We start from the raw sequence: 20234 nt of genomic DNA, 5'->3' as shown, positions 1-20234 counted from the left end.
GACGGACTCATTCTGTCACCCAGGATGGAATGCAGTAGCACGATCACAGCTCGCTGCAGCCTTGACCTCCCAGGCTCAATGGATCCTCCCATCTCAGTCTCCCAAGTAGCTAGGACTACAGGTGCACCACCACAACTGGCTAATTTTTGAATTTTTGTTAGAGACAGAGTTTGGCTATGTTGCCCAGGCTGGTCTAAGCTCCTAACTCCTAAGCTCAAGTGATCTGCCCACCTCAGTCCCCCAAAGTGCCGGGATTACAGGTGTGAGCCATTGTGCCGGCCATTAGCATCCTTATAAGACGAGACATCAGAGAGCTTGCTCTCTCTCTGCCTTGTAAGGACACAGTGACAAGGTGGCTGTCTGTAACCCAAGAAGAGAGCTCCCACTAGAATCTGACCCTGCTGGCACCCTGATCTCAGACTTCCAGTCTCCAGAACTGTGAAAAAAATACATCTCTGTTGTTTAAGCCACACAGTCTGTGGCATTTCATTATGGCAGCCCAAGCTGCTTAATATATCTTTAATTATTTAGAAGCATCTATTTGCATGCAAAGATAATTCATAATGTTATAGTTACCCTTTGTGTGTTTATTAAGGCAAATCTGACAGAAACTCTCCTTGGCAATACTTTTATGATATTATCATTTGGAAGTGATAAAATTGCCTTTTAAAAAGTTGTATAAGGCTGGGTGCAGTAGCTCACACCTGTAACCCCAGCACTCTGGGAGGCCAAGACGGGCAGATCACCTGAGGTCAGGAGTTCGAGACCAGCTTGGCTCAAATGGCGAAACCCCGTCTCTACTAAAAATACAAAAATTAGCCGGGCATGGTGGTGCATGCCTGTAATCCCAGCTACTTGGGACACTGAGGCAGGAGAATCACTTGAACCTGGCAGGCAGAGGCTACAGTGAGCTGAGATCGCGCCACTGCACTCCAAGCTGGGCGACAGAGCAAGACACTATTTCAAAAATAAATAAATTAATAAATAAATAATAAAAAGTCATATAAGGCAACTTTTTCAACAGTTTGGACAGGGTTGTAGCTAATTAGTCAGAATTTGTGAAGGTTTACTCTTTTGACCAAAAACTCCAAAGAAATTAATATGTATTATAAAAAATTAAATGTTGTACATGGATACATTCTCATGGCAAGCTTTTGTGTGCATGTATTTTTTTTTTAAACCCAGGAGCATAGATTTAAGTTGCCCTGAATATGTGCTCTGAGATTTTGTGTTTTATCAGAAGAACATTAAAATGGAATGAATTTACATTGATAATCATTGAAGCTGGGTGTTGAGTCTGTATGATATTCAACATACAAGCCTGTCTACCTTTGTGGATGTTTTAAAATGTTGATAAAACAGAGTTTTAAATGAATACATACATACAAACATATAAGCTACGTAAGAGCTAATGAGGAGACAAATTCACTTTTTCATATATGTGGTTGCTTGGTCGTGGTTTAGTCCATAACTTTTTTAAAAATGGAAAAGAACAACCTCCTGGCCCCATTTTTTTTAAAGTGCAAACTGTGCCTGCTGATTTGAATGGGAGAGAATGTTTTACGTCTATTTTTACAGCTGCTTATCAGTTTCCTAAGCTGAGTTAGGGTGGAGCACAGGGTTCAAGAATTTCAGGATGGGGGGCCTAGGGGATCGGTTGTTGTGGCTTGAAGATAATGATATCTTCCTAGGCTAACCTCTTGGAGTGAAGACATTGCTCCGGGGGAAAAAGTAGGGCCTTAAAGATGTCTTCATAGAGTTTACAAAGCAGTTGAAACTTAATAGTCTATGAAGAACTCTGCCAGCCTCGTGGGAAAATGATTTGGTGTTCAATTGTTTTCACTTGGGCACTTTCCCAAACTATGAATGGTTCAGACTAGATAAAGCCTCTCCGTTCCATCCCACCCCTCTTCCACCTAAAATTCCCCAAACCTTTCAATGTGGCAGATTTGCTTCATTCAGGTCCAAGTGGGGCAGGAACCAATCAGGTAATTAATCAAAGTCCACTTTCAGTCTTCTTGCCTGCTGACATCACATCCCGGCTGTGTTCCCTTGGCTTTAGTGTGGAAAGAGAATTTCCACAATTTCAAAGGGAGTGTCTATTACTGTTTGGTTACAAGTGGAATAATTATTTAGGTTTTTGACATCTTTGCACAATCTGGATTTCCATGCCTGTGAGGTATGCAATGAGCTGAGGACTTTATGGGAAGTTGAAAATTGAAGAGTGTTTTTTTTTTTTTTTTTTTTGCAGAGTTTTCATTTTACTCATAACCTAGTTTTAGGCTGGAGATGTGGGTGGTGAGCATCCAGGACCTTTGTAAGGAATTACGCAATCTATTAGAGCTACACAGAGTGGTTAGAAAAGTACCTATAGCCCACTTTTAAAAGGCGTTTTATAATATCGACTCTAAAACCCTGGAAAATTCTTCAGGGGATGGAATTATTAACACTGTTCCTTGATGGAAAGGAAGAATTTTCAAAACCATTAAATACTCATTGCCCCGAGAGTTCAGAGAGTAAAAGGGGAAAGGGAGATGAGGGTGATTGACTAAGGGGGTGAGGAAATGCTTTGGCTTTGGGTCTTATCAACCACTATTGATTCAAAGATTTGGACCCCAGACCCAGGAAAGATTCCAAGATTTGGGGGATTGCAGTTGGTGTAACCGTTAGATTTATCACAACAAATTTTTCATCAGAAACTTTCGTTAAAATAAAAGCATACATTAAGGTCATCTCAGGACACCCTGTCTCAGAGGACAGGGTGATAAAGAGTAGTTCGGTTAAATTTGATGGTGCAGGAAGGCCAAGAATGTGGCATTTGAGGCCCAAATATTGGGAAGAAGCCCACTGTGGCGGATCCAGGGAATTCATAATCCGAGGAGAGGGAGTGAACAGTTAGAACAGTCCCTTTGTCTTCCCAGATTTTTGTCTATTTGTTTTGTTTTTCTAAACAGGATCTCACTCTGTCACCTAGGCTGAAGTGCAGTGGTGTAATCACGGCTCACTGCAGCCTTGAACTCCTGGGCCCAAATAATCCTCCCACGTCAGCCTCCCCAGTAGCCGCAACCACAGGCATGTACCACCACGCCAGGCTAATTTTTTATTTTTCGTAGAGACAAGGTCCCACTATGTTGCCCAGGCTGGTCTCAAACCCCTGGGCTCAAGCAATCCTCCTGTCTCAGCCTCCCAAAATGCTGAGATTACAGGTGTGAGCCACCGTACCTAGCTCTTCCTAGATTTTTAAGGTAAATTTGTTGTCTATGACTTCATCATCAAGAATCTATTTTGAGAACTCATAAGACAATGTGGCAATGTGATGAGGTAGTTGGGAAAAGTTATACAGAAATTTATGAGTCATAATGGTCCCAGACTTCAAGGAGCTTTCATGAATTTACTCTTTCATGAATTTATTTCACTAATTTTTTTTGAGACAGAGTCTCGCTCTGTCGCCCAGGCTGGAGTGCAGTGGCGCGATCTCGGCTCACTGCAAGCTCCATCTCCTGGGTTCACGCCATTCTCCTTCCTTAGCCTCCCTAGTAGCTGGGACTACAGGCACCTGCCACTACGCCCGGCTAATGTTTTTGTTTGTTTGTATTTTTAGTAGAGACAGCGTTTCACCGGGTTAGCCAGGATGGTCTTGATCTCCTGACCTCATGATCCACCCACCTCAGCCTCCCAAAGTGTTGGGATTACAGGCGTGAGCCACCACGCCTGGCATATTTCATTAATTTTTAAAACAAATGTTTATTGAGTACCTGCTGTGTACTAGGCACCCTGCTAGGTACAGGGCATGTGGCAAAAAACAGAAAAGATGAGGTTCTGGTTCTCACAGAGCTTACGTTCTATGATGAATACACTCACACAAAACAATGGCACATCGGGTAGTAATAAGTGTTAATTTGAAAATAAAAGAGGACAGGGTAACCGAGTTCAGTTAAATTGGCTGGTGAGGGAAGGCTGAGAAGGTGATATCTGAGGCCCAAATATTGGGAAGAAGCCACCCGTGGAAGATCCAGGGAATTCATAATCCAGGAAGGGGGAGAGAACAGTTAGAACAGCAGCTTCAAAGCTTGCCATGCTCATTGAATAGAAAGAGCTCAAGGCTGGGTGCAGCGGCTCACACCTGTAATCCTGGCACCTTGGGAGGCCAAGGTGGGAGGATCACTTGAGCCCAGGAGTTTGAGATCAGCCTGAACAACATGGTGAAACCCCATCTCTACAAAAAATACAAAAATTAGCTGGGCTTAATGGCATACGCCTGTGGTCCCAGCTACTGAGGAGGCTGAGGTGGGAGGATTGATTGAAAGTATGGCTGGGACTTGGTGAGCAGGGGAGGGGTCTTCCTCCCCTGCTGATCAGAAACCTGATCATGTAGAACCCTGAAGGACAGATTTTATGCTAAACGCAAAGGAAAGATATGGAAGGATTTTACGCAGAGGAGTGATATTATCTGATTTGCATTTTAAAATATTACTCTGGCTACCATGTGGAGAATGGATTATATAAGGAGGCTAGAACTGTAATTTCAGTAAGAGGTGATAGCGTCTTGGATGAAGACAGAGATGGAGAGAAGCAGACAGATTTGGGATATTCTGGAGGTGGGGTGGATCCCACCTGGTGGATTCAGTGTTGGGGGCTGAGGGAATGGGTGGTCTGCAGACTCCCAGCTTAGGCCCATCGCAGAGCTATTTGCCAGATAAGGAAAATCTGGAGAGTAGTAGGTTGGGCTGGGGAAGCAAAGATTTGCCTTGGGGCATGTTCACTTGGAAATGCATATTAAATGTCCAAATTCGATGTGAAGGAGGCAGCTGGTTAAGAAGGAAGGTTGGGACTAGAAGTATAAATTTGGAAGATATCAGCATAGAGTGGGACAGGAGCCAGTTGAAGTGGGATGAAGAGAGAATGAGAGGTGAGAAATGAAGACAGTGGCTACAGACTTTTTATAAGATGACTTGCTATAAATGGAGAATAGAGAAAATAGGGTTGCAGGAACATGTGGGATCAAGGACAGGTTTTTTTAAAAATAGCTACTTTTTTCTATAAGATGAGAGTACTAAGCTATATTTTTAAGCTGATGGGAATGATACAGTACTGAGGGCAAAATGATAGTCTGAGAAGAGTCTTAAGGGTTTACGTATTCTATTTCCTCCAAACATGGATGCAAAGAAAGAAGACAATTTGGAAAACTAAAAGCATAGCTTACTATCCGAATATATGCGATTGCAGGCTTTGGGAAAGACTGGGACAGAAAGAGAAGACAGGCATGAAGAGAGGAATTAGGGAGGGCAGGAGAAGAAGGAAATGTGGTTTAAAAAAATAGTAGAGTCAAAAAATATACCTGTGGCACCTGGGAAGGGATGCTGAGGAATGAATTATGCCTCTTTTCTAGAGACAAATATTTCCAGGAGACATCATCACTTCCATTGTCCACTGAAATCTCTCAGGCCTGGCAAGGGCGACAGTTAAGAATGGTGCTACTTCTGCCCCTTGCCGCAGGGGAGCAAGTTACAGAACTGCTCTGTGTTCAGTTTCTTCCCCTGAAACATGGGCTTAGGAGAGCTGACCTCACCGGGTTAGTGTGTGAATTAAATAAGAGCATCCTTGTAAAGCACATGGCTCACTGAGTACCATTGTGAGTTTTTTTTGTTTTTGTTTTTGAGACCGTATTGATCTATCACCCAGGATGGAGTGCAGTGGCACAATCTTGGCCCACTGCAACCTCTGCCTCTCAGTTCAAGCATTCCCCCTGCCTCAGCCTCCTGAGTAGCTGAGACTACAGGCATGTGCCACCATGCCTGGCTAACTTTTTTGTATTTTTAATAGAGATGGGGTTTGGTCATGTTGGCCAGGGTGGTCTTGAACGCCTGACCTCAGCCTGACTGACTCCTCCTCGGCCTCCCAAAGTGCTGGGATTACAGGCATGAACCACTGCGCCCAGCCTATTATGAGCATTCTGAGCCTTCGGGCAAAGGCTTCTCTAAGTTCCGTGAGGTCAGGGGACATGTCTTATTGTTTTTGAACTCTCCATGACACCTAATGTATAGTCTTAATTTTAAGTGAATTTTGAATGCTTCTCTTTTCCCCCCTTTTCTTTCCCCTTCTTTTTACTGTTCTAAACCCTACATCTCATTTCCAGCTTCCTGCCCAATAGAAGCCTGCCTCAAAACCAACCTGCCCTTTACCTCATGCTGCTCACTACCTTATCTCATTTCCCTTCACGCTTGCATCTGCAGTCTATAGAGTGTTCTGTTGGATATAGAATTATTGAAAGTCAGCATGAGGTGGAGCGTTAACTTTATTCTGTCTTCCCTTGCAAAACAAGAAAGACATTAAGTATGATCAATGTCTTAATCTGTTTTGTGGTGCTGTAACAGAATACCAAAGACTCAGTAGTTTATAATGAAAAGAAATTGATTTGGCTCATGGTTCTAGAGGTTGAGAAGTCCAAGATCAAGGCACTGAATCTGGTGAGGGCCTTCTTGCTGAGTCATCCCATGGCAGAAGGTGGAAGGGCAGGAGCACACATGAGAGAGAGAGAGAGAGAGAGTGAGAGAGAGAGATAGGAAGTTAGAGAGAGAGAGTCGAACTCATTTTTATAATAAACCCACTCTTAAGATAATGACATATTCATGAGGGCAGAGACCTCATGACCTAAGCACCTCCCATTAGGCTTCACCTCCGAACACTGTTGCATTGGGGATTACGTTTCAACACATGAACTTTGGGGGACATATTCAATTACCTTGATTAAAGATGAAAGTCTACACCAACATTAAATTTACCTTTTTAACAGAATTCGTATATAATTTCTCTTCTTGATCTCATTGATGAACTCCATAAAGATTGGTTCCCAGGATGCTCTTCTACCCAAGACAGCAGCTCGATGCTATATCTTTGCCCATTTCGTGTGTGTGTGTGTGTGTGTGTGTGTGTGTGTGTGTGTGTGAGAGAGAGAGAGAGAGAGAGAGAGACCTCTCTCATCAAAATGTAAACTCCCTAAGGACAGATACCCTGCCTAGTTCTTTAAAAAAAAAGTTTTATTATGAAATATTTTGGCCAGAGGTAAAAATATAAATAAAAATAAAATACACAAATGTGTACACTCCATCCAGTTTAAAATATGACTTACACAATTGTAGCTGCCTGTGTTCCTTCCCTCCCTATTGGTAATCTCTATGTTGAATTTGGTTGTTATCATTCCTATGCAGATTTTTGTCTCTTGACTGTATGAGTCCATATCAGTCTGCTTTCCTAGGGTTTCTGATGTGAGCACACAGTAGGGTCTCTGTGAAAGTTTTTTAGTAAGTGACACTTGGTTTCTTAACAATAGGAACTCTATCTTTTCCCTTTTGTGTTACTCTTCCCTAAGTCTTCCACATAAGTAGGCAATGTGGAAGATAAAATAGGTGCTTAATTGTTGTTGATCTATATAAAACCTATAACATAAATTATGTAGTATATGCCCCTAATAGAGACAGAATGTAATATTACAAAGTTGGGTAATAAAATCATGTTTGTAAGCAGGGAGAGGGAGATTGTTATTGGGAACCCTGCCAGTTGCCATTTGTGGGTACTCAGTACCATATCTGCCTTTCTGGGCTCTTGTCTTTTTCTACAGGAGGACAAACTTGGAAACTACATTTCCCTGATCTTGCCAACAGTATTCAGCCCGGACTCCACCAATGAGAGGCACTTGCGTGAGATTTGGTAGGGAAGAGAAGGAGAAGCCATTGTTTTCTCAAAGCAGCAGCAGATGGCCGACATGGAATTTTGCCTAAAACTTTCGGGTGTTCTCCTGAAAATACTCCAACTGGCTCTACAGGCAGCTGAGAGCAATGGCAGTGGCTTCCTTGTGATTCCTGCACTACCAGATTTCCTGAAAGAGGTGTCCCGATCACTATCACTCTTGCAGCTTTCCTAGAGTTGTTTAAGCCTCTAATTCCCTGTGTAAGCCTCCTTCTATCTGAGATACCTAGAGGGGTATCTGTTTTTCTGACTGTACCATAGCAGATAAAAGGACCCAGTCTGCAAGCTTCCATTGGAAATTCTAGCAGAGTGAAACTTGAGGTAGAGGTCCCCTAAGTACCTTAGAGCAGTTGCAATGGTACCTTCGGAATTGATGGTTCTTGACTTTAGGGATTGTGAGCTTTTTCCAAGTAGTCACCCAAACCTGTGCTTGTTGGATCTAAGAAAATAGAGTTCATGTATGAAATGAAAACAATTAACATTGAATCTATAAAGCTGTACAATCTACTGAGACAAAAGAAATGGGATAGAAAAAGTTTAATGTTTTACTACACACATGTAACTGCATAAAATGTATCTGAAGAGCACACAAGAAACAGACAACAGAGCAGAGAACTAAGTGGTGGTTATGGTTTGAATGATGGTGTTCCCTCCAAATTTCATGTTGAAACTTGATCCTTATCGTGGTGACTTTAAAGACATGGGGCCTTTTAGGAGGTAATCAGGTCATGAGGGTTCTTCCCTCATGAATGGGATTAAGGTCTTTATAAAAGAGGCTTCACACAGAGCTTGACCCTTTCTTGCCCTCTGTCTCTGTCTCACACGAGGACACACTGTTCCTCCTCTCCAGAGGATGCAGCAACAAGGCACCAGCTTGGAAGCAGAGATCAAACCCTTATCAGATGCCAAACCTGCTTATGCCTTGATCTGGGACTTCCCAGCCTCCAGAACCATGAGAAATAAATTTCTATTGTTTGTGAATTACCCGGTCTATGGTATTTTGCACAAACGAACTAAGACAGTGGCTAAAGGGCAGGGGCTGAGGGAGGACTTGCTTTCCACTGTATATGCTCCTGTAGCTTCTGAATTTTATACTGTGTGCATGTATTATCTACTCCAAAATTATATTAATGTTTAATAACATGAGTTGCATACCATTTTATAATCATCACATTTTCAAAAACCACAAACTCTGACAATACAAAATGTTGAACACGGAACAAGGAAATGAGAGTTTATACCTACTGTTTGTGGGAGTCTGTAGAACTACTTACCAGGGTCTGTGGATGAATGTCAATCTGGTAATATCTAGTAAAGTTGAAATGCGCAAACCCCAGGATCAGCAATTTCTCTTCTGTGTATAGATGGTGGAGAAACACTCATACATCAGGAGAAAGGCATAAAGATTTTTATTGCAGCATTGTTTATAATAGTGGAAAATTGGAATTATAAAAATATTCATTAATAGGAGAACAAATAAATAAAATAAGATATAATAAAACATACTATACAACAGTTAAAACAAATGGCCTAGCTCTGTAAATATCAACATGGATAGTTCTCAAAAGTGTAGTTCTGGCCAGATGCAGTGGCTCATGCATGTAATCCCAGCACTTTGGGAGGCCGAGGCAGGTGGATCACTTGAGGTCAGGAATTCGAGACCAGCCTGGCCAACATGGTGAAATCCCATCTTTACTAAAAATACAAAAATTAGCTGGGCACGGTGGCGCACACCTGTAATACCAGCTACTCAGGAGGCTGAGGCATGAGAATTTCTTGAACCTGGGAGGTGGAGGTTGCAGTGAGTGGAGATTGCGCCACTGCACTCTAGCCTGGGTGACAGAGTGAGACGTGATCTCAAAACAAAAACAAAAACAAAAAAGTGTAGTTAAAAAAAAAAGCGGGGGCCAGGTGCTGTGGCTCACACCTGTAATCCCAGCACTTTGGGAGGCCGAGGCAGGCGGATCACTTGAGGTCATGAGTTTGAGACTAGTCTGGCCAACACAGCAAAACCCTGTCTCTACTAAAAGTACAAAAAATTAGCTGGGCGTGGTGGTGCACGCCTGCAGTCTCTGCTACTCGGGAGGCTGAGGTGAGAGAATCGCTTGAACTTGGGAGGTAGAGGTTGCAGTTAGTTGAGATCATGCCACTGCACTCCAGCCTGGGAGACAGAGCGAGATTCTGTCTAAAAAAAAAAAGGGTTTGCGGGAGCTGCTGAATGATATATACAGTATGGAAGCATTTAGATAAATTCGAAAACACATACTAACAGTAAATTATCAAAAATGGACTAGAAGGGTTCATACCTAATGAGGTTCATACCTAATTCACTCTCTGCTAAGAGATAGAGGAGACAGACGTTGTGACAGAAACCAAAAGAAACCTCATCTTTAGTATTCTGTCTTTCCAAAAAAAAAAAAAAAAAAAAAAATCTGAAGCAAAATGATAAAATCTCCTTTTTTAAATTCTGGTGTAGATTTCTATTACTGTCTGTACTTTTCTATGGTACTCTTCAAAATAACGTTTTATATTCTCTACTCTCCCACTCCTTCCCCAACCCACTTCAGTTTGGACTGAGCCCTGTATCAGTCTGGATCCCAGCAGGAAACAAAAGGCACACTTAAATTGGGTTCTTTTTTTAGACAGGATCTCACTCTGTCACCCAGATTAAAGTGCAGTGGCACCATCACGGCTCACCGCAATCTTGGTCTCCCAGGCTCCAGCAATCTTCCCACCTCAGCCTCCCAAATAGCTGAGACTGTTGTAGGTGCATGCCACCACACCCGGCTAATTTTTTTTTTTTAATTTTTTTTAGAGATGGCGTCTCCCTATCTTGTCCAGGCTGCTCTCGAACTCCTGGGCTCAAGCAATCCTCTCACCTTGGTCTCCCAAAGTGCTGGGATTACAGGCATGAACCACGGTGCCCAGACTACATTGAGTAATTTGAGGAGGGTTTAGTAGAAGGTCTATTTACAAAGATGCTGACAAGATAGAGAAAAGTCAAAAGAATAGTGTGGCACTGCAGGGGCTGGTAAGAGGAGGAAGCTGCACTACCCCAGGTCTGCAGGAAAAGGGGGAAGAGGCTTTAGAGGGGGCACTGCGTGGAGAGAGCCACCCAACAGGAATGGTGGCCTTCATCAAGGAATGCAGCCAGCCCAGGGAACCCTCACCTCAAGGAAGCAAGGTGAATCGATACCTCACCCTTTCCCTCCTCCTTCCCTCTCATGTCCTGCTAGTATTCTCCATTGGCCAAGCCCAGCCAGAATCCAGAAAACCAGGGAATCTGCTGACACTGCCCATCCAGGTCAGCATCCTAGAGCTCAGAGCAGGAACAGACTCAGGTTATCCAGCTCAGGCCACCACCTCTCACGATGTTTGCCAGTGCCCTGTAATTGTCAAATCCAGGAGATGCTTCAGATTTTTAAAAATTTAGCTTCTTGGTTACTTTATTTATTTATTGAGACAGAGTTTCACTCTGTCGCCCAGACTGCAGTGCAGTGGTGCAATCTTGGCTCACTGCAACCTCCGTGTCCCAGGTTCAAGCAATTCTCCTGCCTCAGCCTCCCAAGTAGCTAGGTTTACAGGTATGTACCACCAAGCCCAGCTAATTTTTGTACATTTAGTAGAGATGAGGTTTCACCATATTGGTGAGGCTAGTCTCAAACTCCTGACTTCAGGTGATCCGCCCACCTCAGCCTCCCAAAGTGCTAGGATTACAGGCCTGAGCCACTGTGCCTGGCCCTTGGTTACATTTTACCACTGACCTCTTCCTCCTTTATACCCATTCCTCTAGTTTCCCACTAACTCAAATGGCTGCTTTTAGTCATAGTCACTGGGAATTCTTTTTCTTCCCCTCTCTTAAGTGCTAGAATTCTCCAGGTTTCCATTTTTGCCCCTATTTTCCCAGTAATTCATTCCCATGCATTTAACTTCCAACTCTTTGCTGATAAAGACTAAAATCTTTATCTCCAGGCAAGATTCCTCCTCTCAATTCCATACTTATTTATTGATAACAATGTGCACCCGTCTCAGAGGCAGCTCAGTCAGCATCACACAGCCAATCACACATCACCTTCACCTGTAGACCTGCTCCTGCCTATGGAATGGCCCTGCCACCAGCCAAGTAGAAACCTGGAAATCTCCTTCCTCCTGCTGTTCCTTCTACATATTATCCAGTTCTCCTTCCCTTGAAGTGGGGGCTGGCCAAAAGAGTTCAACCAAGCATGGAAATGGCAAGCTATTAACTGCATTTTTGTCCTGGAAGAATGACAGAGCTGAGTTAATGAGACCAGAGCCAGAATATCAACTGGTTACCAGTCCTTCTCAAACATGCTGAGCATTAGAATTTTCTGGGCAGCTTTTATTTAAAAAAAAAAAAAAAAAAGTCAGTACCTCAACTCCACCTGAGACCAATGAATCCAAAAACCTGGTGTTATGGGGTAAACTGTATTTTCCCAAAATTCATATGTGGGAGCTCTAATTTCCAATGTGACTAACATTGGAAATAGGCTGTTAAAGAGATAATGAAGGTTAAATGAGATTATAAGAGTAGCACCCTAATTTGATGGGACTGATGTCCTTATTAGAAGAGGAGGAGACACCAGAGCACTCTCTTGTTCTCTTTTTTTGCACATGCACAGAGAAAAGGCCACTTAAAGACACAGAGAGAGGCCGGGTGCGGTGGCTCATACCTGTAATCCCAGCACTTTGGAAGGCCGAGGTGGGCAGATCACAAGGTCAAGAGATTGAGACCACCCTGGTCAACATGGTAAAACCCCGTCTCTACTAAAAAAACAAAAATTAGCTGGGCATGGTGGCACGTGCCTGAAATCCCAGCTACTAGGGAGGCTTAGGCAGGAGAATGGCTTGAACCCGGGAGGCAGAGGTTGCAGTGAACCAAGATTGCACCACTGTACTCCAGCCTGACGAAAGAGCGAGACTCTGTCTCAAAAAAAAAAAAAAAAAAAAAAAGACACAGAGAGAAAGTGGCCATTTGCAAACCAAAGAGGGAGGCCGCACCAGAAACCAGCCTTGACAGCATCTTCCTTTTGGGCTTGTAACCTCCAGAACAGTGGGGAAAGAAATCTGTTGTTTAAGCCACCCAGTCTGAAGTATTTTGCTACAGCAGCCCTAGCCGACTAATACATGGGTCTGGGCAGGGACATTTTAAATAAACACCCTGGGTGATTCTAGTGCACAGCCAGGCTGTAGAAGCACTGAGAAAGCCAGAAATCTGGAGACACCTATAGTAAGACAAACATGAGCAGGGGTGACAAACCAGGGAAGGCAGGGAGGACGAACAGCCACCCAGACGAAGGAGGGCAAGCCTTGAGGATGCTTTGGCATCTGCGGGCAGTTTCAGCTCAGGCTTCTGCTGGTATGCAGGAATAACTAAGGGGCATCCACTCCTGATAATTCCACCTCCTAAATATTTTCAACTCTGCCTTCTCCTCATTAGCAGGATCCCTCTCCTCCTATGCTCTAGTACAGTGGTTGCCAAACTATGGCCCCTGTGCCAAATCTGGCCTGCCACCTGGTTTTTTTTGTTTTGTTTTTTTAGAGAAAAGGTCTCTTTCTGTGTTATTCAGGCTACAGTACAGAGGTGCAATCGCAGCTCATGACAGCCTCAAACTCCTAGGCTCAAGTAATCTTCCCTCCTCAGCTTCCTGAGTAGTTGGAACTACAGGCGCACGCCACCACATCCAGCTATTTATTTATTTGTTTGTTTATTTATTTATTTTTGTAGAGATGAGCTCTCACTATGTTGCCCAGGCTGGTCTCAAATTCCCGGGCTCAAGCAGTCCTCCTACCTTGGCCTCCCAAAGTGCTGGGATTACAGACATGAGCCATCGAGCCTGGCCCCGCTTGTGTTTTAAATAAAGTTTTGTTGGAACGCAGACATGCTTATTTGTTAATGTATTGTCTATGGCTGCTTCTGCACTACAATAGCAGAGTTGAGTATTTACAACAGAAATCGTATGGCCCACCAAACCAAAACTATTTATTACTATCTAGCCCTTTACAGAAAAAGTTGACTGACCCCTGCTCTACTAGATGGCTATATTTTAATGGCGATTAGGCCAGAGAGCAGTCATTTATGACTTAGTGCCTCATTGGTCCAAAATAATAAAAATTCTTCATTGTGACCAAATCAGCATGTATTGAGCACCTACTGTGTGCCAGACTCTATGGTAAGCAGGAGGGATACAATAGTGGACAGGAGAGGAGTACGGCCCTCCCACCCACCCGAAAGAGTTCTCTACCATGGCCCCTCACTTTAGAGGATGCTGTATTTTACAAATACACACAAAAATAAACTTATTAAAGAAGATAGCCAGGCGTGGTGGCTCACGCCTGTAATCCCAGCACTATGGAAGGCTGAGGCAGGCAGCTCACTTGAGGTCAGGAGTTTGAGACCAGCCTGGCCAAAATGGTGAAACCCTGTCTCTACTAAAAATACAACAATTAGTTGGGCATGGTGACGGTCGCCTGTAATCCCAACTACTCAGGAGCTGAGGCAGGAGAATTGCTTGAATTTGGGAGGTTCAATGAGCCGAGATCCGCACCATTGCACTCCAGCCTGGATGACAGAGGGAGACTCTGTCTCAAAAAAAAAAAGAAGACAGGGTGCCTCTGTCACTTGGGCACCATGCTCAGCATTGGCACAGCATAACCTTTAACTTGAAACGACTACTCTTGTGGCTAACACCATTCAGGAGTCAGGAAAATGCTTCCCTCCGTCCCTTGCAGTGTGTCCTCAAACAAAAGATGGCCATGTCAGAATACCACAAAGGCTTGTGGATTGTGCCACTGCTGATGTTGGAAGAAGACATTTCTTTGGCAAGCAAGGAGGATTTGAGCAGAGGAACGACTTAGGTAAGAGAAAAGACAAATAAGTTGTCCAACCTTTCCTCTTGGCATGAATGCAATAGATTGTCACGAAATGAGGTATGATTTCCCATCAGGGCTAAGCATCCATTTTCTTGCTTCTCTTAGTATTCTTTCAATTTGTAGTTCCGAGGGTACTTATCAAGTAGCATGATGTTAACTATATTAAACAAATCATATTATATTTGTGCCTATGTAGGTCTAGATAGAGCATATGAAATGATACCAATTCTTTACATTGCCAACTAATAGACATTGCATAGTAGAACTGGAATCCTTTTATTTACATATATATTTAATAAGGTTTCATTAAATGTTCACAAAGTTAAAAATTTAGCTTGAATCATTTTGATTTTAAATTTTGACATTAATTATATATTTTTTGCCTTTTAATTTTAATATAGAGTTTTGATTAATTTAGGAGAAAAAACATAAATATTCATATTTTGCTTTATTTTTACTGATTTACTTTTTTGAAAATACATCCAAATTTTGTGTACTTTTAATGCAATTAATTTTATTTCTAATCCTTTAGATTATTACTAGCAATTGAACACACATTATGTGAAAGTCTAGATTACAATAACAAAGTGATTTTTGCCAAAATAAAGAGAAGAGTAAATGTTATAAAATAAACATATGAATATAAAATATTAGAACACCTGGACATTCATAACAATTAAATTATCTTTAATAGTTTGCCAACTTTTAATCACATACAAATCATAGCTTTACATGTATTTTTCACTGCATATGAAGGAATACTTCTTAGGCTGAGAGTATAAAGGTATTTCATTGAACTGTTAGCTTGTTTTATAACATTTAAATATTTAGACAAATGGAAATTCCTTGTGGACAAAGGACAGACAGAATTTAAAGTCACCCCTCTGAGGTTCACCTGAGACAATGCATATCTTATCTGATGGCTCCCTCTGCCCTATTGTTTATGTAAAAATGAAGGTTCACTGAGCATTCACAAAAAAATGCAACCTTTTGTCTCTTACCTGCTGCTAACTGGGCAGCCCCCACTTCGAGTTGTCCCACCTTACTGAACCGAACCAATGTACATCTTACACACATTGATTGATGTCCCGTGTCTCCCTAAAATGTGTAAAAGCAAGCTGTACACCAACCACCTTGGGCACACGTGGCCAGGATCTCCTGAGGCTGGGTCATGGGCACGTCCTTAACCTTGGCAAAACAAACTTTCTAAATTCACTGAGACCTGTCTCAGATATTTTGGGTTTACAACCCAGCCTCTGTCCTCAAGGAACATACAATCTAGTGGGGATACAGACTTGTCTAAGTAAGCAGGCCATTGTAATTACTGCTGTGATTCAACAATGGAGTGCTATGGGAACGTATACAGGGGATAGGGTGTGGTCAGGGAGGACTTCCTGGAAGAAGTTATTTCCAGTCTAAGGGCTGAAGGGTAAGTAGGCATTATCCAAGTGAAGGGAAGGAAGGTGTGAACAGGGAGAAAGGACATAAGAAGAGGAGAGGCAGAAGAAATAGTATATGGAGGGTCGGCAAAGTTTTCTACTCAACTTTGTTGTTGTAGCACAAAAGCAGCCACAGATAACTTATCAATGAATGGGGTTGGATGCTAGTAAAACTTAATTTACAAAACAGAGCAGGGCTGAAGATGGCAATCTGTCAACTCTTTGAGATATGGGAAGGCCCAGAGTTGGGAGAGAGCACACGTGAGGGGCTGACGGTCAATGAATATGGCTGATGTACAGAGGATGAGGTGGGAGCAGGGAGTGATGAATCCGGGGAGCTCAGAACAAGGCTGCAGGGAGGAGAGCAGAGGAGTCTGGATACTGAGGCCTGAGAGGTCGCTGCTGTAGGCATCTTGCACTAGGATAGCGGTGGGCAGTGGAGAAAAGTGAGTGGTTTGTAGATACTCAGTAAGTGCCAGTGTGGAGGAAGAGAGAAATCAAGGCTAACTCTCTCTCTCTCTTTTTTTTTCATTGAGATGGAGTCTCACCCTGTTGCCCAGGCTGGAGTGCAGTGGCACGATCTCGGCTCACCGCAACCTCCGCCTCCCAGCTTTAAGCCATTCTCCTGCCTCAGCCTCCAGAGTAGCTGGGATTACAGGTGCTTGCCACCATGCCTGGCTAACTTTTGTATTTTTAGTAGAGATGGGGTTTCACCGTGTCGGCGACCTCAAGTGATCCATCCGCCTTGACCTCTAAAAGTGCTGGGATTACAGACGTGAGCCACCGCCCTGGCCAAAGGTTAACTCTTTTTTTTTTTTTGAGATGGAATCTCGTTCTGTCCTCCAGGCTGGAGTGCAATGGCGCAATCTCGGCTCACTGCAACCTCTGCCTCCCCGGTTCAAGCAATTCTTTTGCCTCAGCTTCCCAAGTCGCTGGGATTACAGATGCCTGCCACCACTCCTGGCTAATTTTTGTATTTTTTAGTAGAGACGGAGTTTCACCATGTTAATCAGACTGGTCTCGAACTCCTGACTTCAAGTGATCCACCCACCTCAGCCTCCCAAAATGCTGGGATTACAGGCGTGAGCCACCATGCCCAGCCTAACTCTTAAATTCACAGCAGGGAGTAGCTAGATGGTGCTGGGGGAAACAGATTTAAGGTGAGGGTTGTGAGTAGGTAGGTGATGGGATCTATTCCCCAACGTGCTCAGTTCAGTGCCTGCCACACACACTTGGCTACGCACATGCAGATATTTTTGTCAGAAATGTGTCTGGCAGTTCCTATGAAAGGACAATCTATAAATCCGGTGAAAGTCAGAGGGGAACTGAACCTGCAGAGCTAAATACCTTTGTAATGACAATCCTAGGAAATAATTGCTATCGACGGATTTTCTCTAGCCTATGGGGACTGCAGGCTTTAGTTGCTCTGGTTTCCTTTTATTCACAACTAATTTAACAACAGCACGAGGACCCAGTATCTGTTGGTAACAACAGCCAACTTGGTCAGGAAAGACAGCTTCATCAAGGCAGCAAATCTGGTCAACCAGATGGGTTGGCACTTCAGACATCACATGTCCCAATATACAGGATTTGCTGCTGGCTCGGGGTGGGGGTGGGCGGGCGCTATTCCTACAGCCCCTCACCCACAGCCACCCCTGGAGCGGCATCCTGTGTGAGATGAGGGTGCACCGGAGTGGGGTCGGGAGCAGGCTCTGAGCACCCCTTGACACACACCTTGCGGGGTTGAGTTAGCTGTAGGCATTGTTGATCTATCAAGCCAGAACCGGGATAGTGTGTGCATTGCAGAAGCAACAGAGAGATTCTCGGGATGTGACTATGGGCCTACAGCATTTGTCATCAGTCACTAGTACACTTCGTAGAAGACCTACCTTAGCACAAATGCTGCTGGAACCGTCTGAGGTGCAGCAGGAAGCAGGTGCTCTGTGGTGCCTCCCAGGGTTCCGCCTGCAGCTTCAGACACCTCCGTCACCTCACCTGGATGGCGGCCTCCCTCATCCCCTTCTTGCCTCTTCCAATCTGTTATCCTCCAGGCTGTCTGAGTGACCTTTTAAAAATGTAAATTGGATCATGTCACTCCCCTGCTAAAAGCCTTAAATAGCTTCCCATTGCATTTAGGAGAAAATCCAAACCCCACACCATGGTCTACAAGCCTACTGCTCTGGTCCAGTTCTTCCTCTCTGGCCTCTCTCCGCTAGATCCCTCTAGCTCAATCATCATGGCTTTCTCTGGGTCCTCCCAATATCCCAAGCCTCTTCCCACTTTAGGGTCTTTATTGTTCTTTTATTCTAGAAAGCTTTCTGCATTCTCCACCCCTAATGTAGCTGGCTCCTTCTTGCGTTTCAGATTCCACTTAAAAGTCAGCTCCTCAGAGGGGCCTTAACTGATTATTAGATGTATTAGTTCATTCTCGCATTGCTATAAAGAACTACCTGAGACTGGGTAATTTATAAAGAAAAAAAGGTTTAATTGGTTCTATGGTTCCACAGGCTGTACAGGAAGCATGACTGGGAAGGCCTCAGGAAACTTACAATCATGGCAAAAGCAGGAAGAAGAAAGCGAAATGAAAGGTGCTACACACTTTTAAACAACCAGATCTCTGGAGGACTCGCTATTATGAGAACAGCAAGGGAGAAATCCACCCCCATGAACCCATCACCTCCTACCAGGCCTCTCCTCCAACACTGAGGATTACAATTCATCATGGAGGAGGACACCAATCCAAACCATATTACCAGGCTAGGTTGGATTTTCCTTTTTTATTCTGGCATAGCGCCATGTTCTTCTTTTTCAAATAAAAAAAAGACATGATTTATAAGTTCACAATTATTTATGTGTTTGCTTGTTTATTGTCATCTTCCCTTACTAGACTGTAAGTTCCTCGGAGGCAAGACCTTAATTTGTTCACTATTATATTCCCAGAGATTAGCATAGTACCTGACACGTATGCTCAATAGATGTTTGTTGAGTAAATGAATACATGAGCAAATGAAAATCATTCAACTGATCCATCATTGATGGATGCATTCAAAAGCATATATATATACATACACACATAGCTGTGTGTAAATATATAATTTCTGTTCTAGTTATCTAGTGGCTTAAAATAATTATTATCTCTTATCATTCTGTGTGTTCAGTCTTCCAAGTTGGGCAGTTTTCTTGTGATATCTCATATGGTTGTGGACAATGGCTGCTGGGGTTTGGGGCTGGAGGTATCTGAAGTGACAGTCGTTGCTGGCTGTCAACCAGGAGCACAGCTGGGCTGTCAACTAGAACGCCTACATATGGACTCTCTGTGTAGCTTGGGCTGTGCACAGGCTCGTGGCTAGGTTCTAGTGGGCGTGTCCCAAGAACAAGAAGTTGTGTCTAGGAGACCCAGACAGAGGCTGTAAGACTTCCTATAATCTAGCCTCAGAAGTCACACAGTGTCATTTAAGCCTTATTCTATTAGTCACAAATAAGTCACAAGGCAGCCCAGACTCAAAGGTAGGAAGTTTTGAGAGGTGAAGCCAGCTGGACTTCCTGGGTCGAGTGGGGACTTGGAGAACTCTTCTGTCTTACAATAGGTTTGCAAAATGCACCAATCAGTGCTCTGTAAAAACACACCAATCAGCACTCTGTAGCTAGCTAGAGGTTTGTAAAATGGACCAATCAGCGCTCTGTAAAATGGACCAATCAGCATGACATGGGTGGGGACAAATAAGGGAATAAAAGCTGGCCACACCCCGCCCAGCCAGCGGCCTTAACTGGCTGGGGTCCTCTTCTGCACTGTGGAAGCTTTGTTCTTTCGCTCTTCACAATAAATCTTGCTGCTTCTGCTCACTCTTTGAGTCCATCCCATCTTTAAGAGCTGTAACGCTCACTGCGAAGGTCTGCAGCTCCATTCTTGAAGTCAGCAACACTGCGAACCCACCAGAAGGAACCAACCCTGGACACAGTTTGGCAAGGCACAAACACTAACACTGGAAGGCGTGGTTCACTGGGGCCCATGATCTTAGACACTAGCTATCAACTATCTCTTAAAGCATGGTTTTGTAGATGGTTCTATTCCTAGTTGAAATTCTTTTGTTTATTTCTTAGGCCAGTGCCCAAACCTTCTATAATTTGTGTCCTTTACTGCAATGACACTTGTGGGTA

General features: G+C 43.6%; 2 long non-coding RNA genes across 4 annotated transcripts in view; one reads left to right on the top strand and one right to left on the bottom strand.

The window, feature by feature from the left end:
• The window catches only part of LOC129051414 (uncharacterized), a 46284-nt gene extending 30349 nt beyond the window's left edge, over window positions 1-15935 (bottom strand). For 2 of the 3 annotated variants that reach the window (XR_008515659.2, XR_008515658.2), the window contains exons 1-3: window positions 15639-15935; window positions 14653-14794; window positions 9021-9100 (exon numbers count right to left, since the gene is read on the bottom strand). This is a non-coding gene — a long non-coding RNA (uncharacterized LOC129051414). Of the gene's footprint in view, window positions 1-9020; window positions 9101-10916; window positions 11133-14652; window positions 14795-15638 lie in introns of all 3 variants that reach the window. The other variant, XR_008515660.2, reaches the window with a different exon arrangement.
• Window positions 15936-16053: 118 nt separating this feature from the next.
• Window positions 16054-18923, top strand: LOC129051413 (uncharacterized). Its single transcript, XR_008515657.2, has 2 exons — window positions 16054-16734; window positions 18584-18923. It is a non-coding gene; the product is annotated as an uncharacterized LOC129051413 (long non-coding RNA).
• Window positions 18924-20234: the final 1311 nt, after the last annotated feature.

Source organism: Pongo abelii, chromosome 19, assembly GCF_028885655.2.
Source record: "Pongo abelii isolate AG06213 chromosome 19, NHGRI_mPonAbe1-v2.0_pri, whole genome shotgun sequence".
Lineage (NCBI taxonomy): Eukaryota > Metazoa > Chordata > Mammalia > Primates > Hominidae > Pongo > Pongo abelii.
This window is presented reverse-complemented; position numbering and strand designations above follow the sequence as displayed.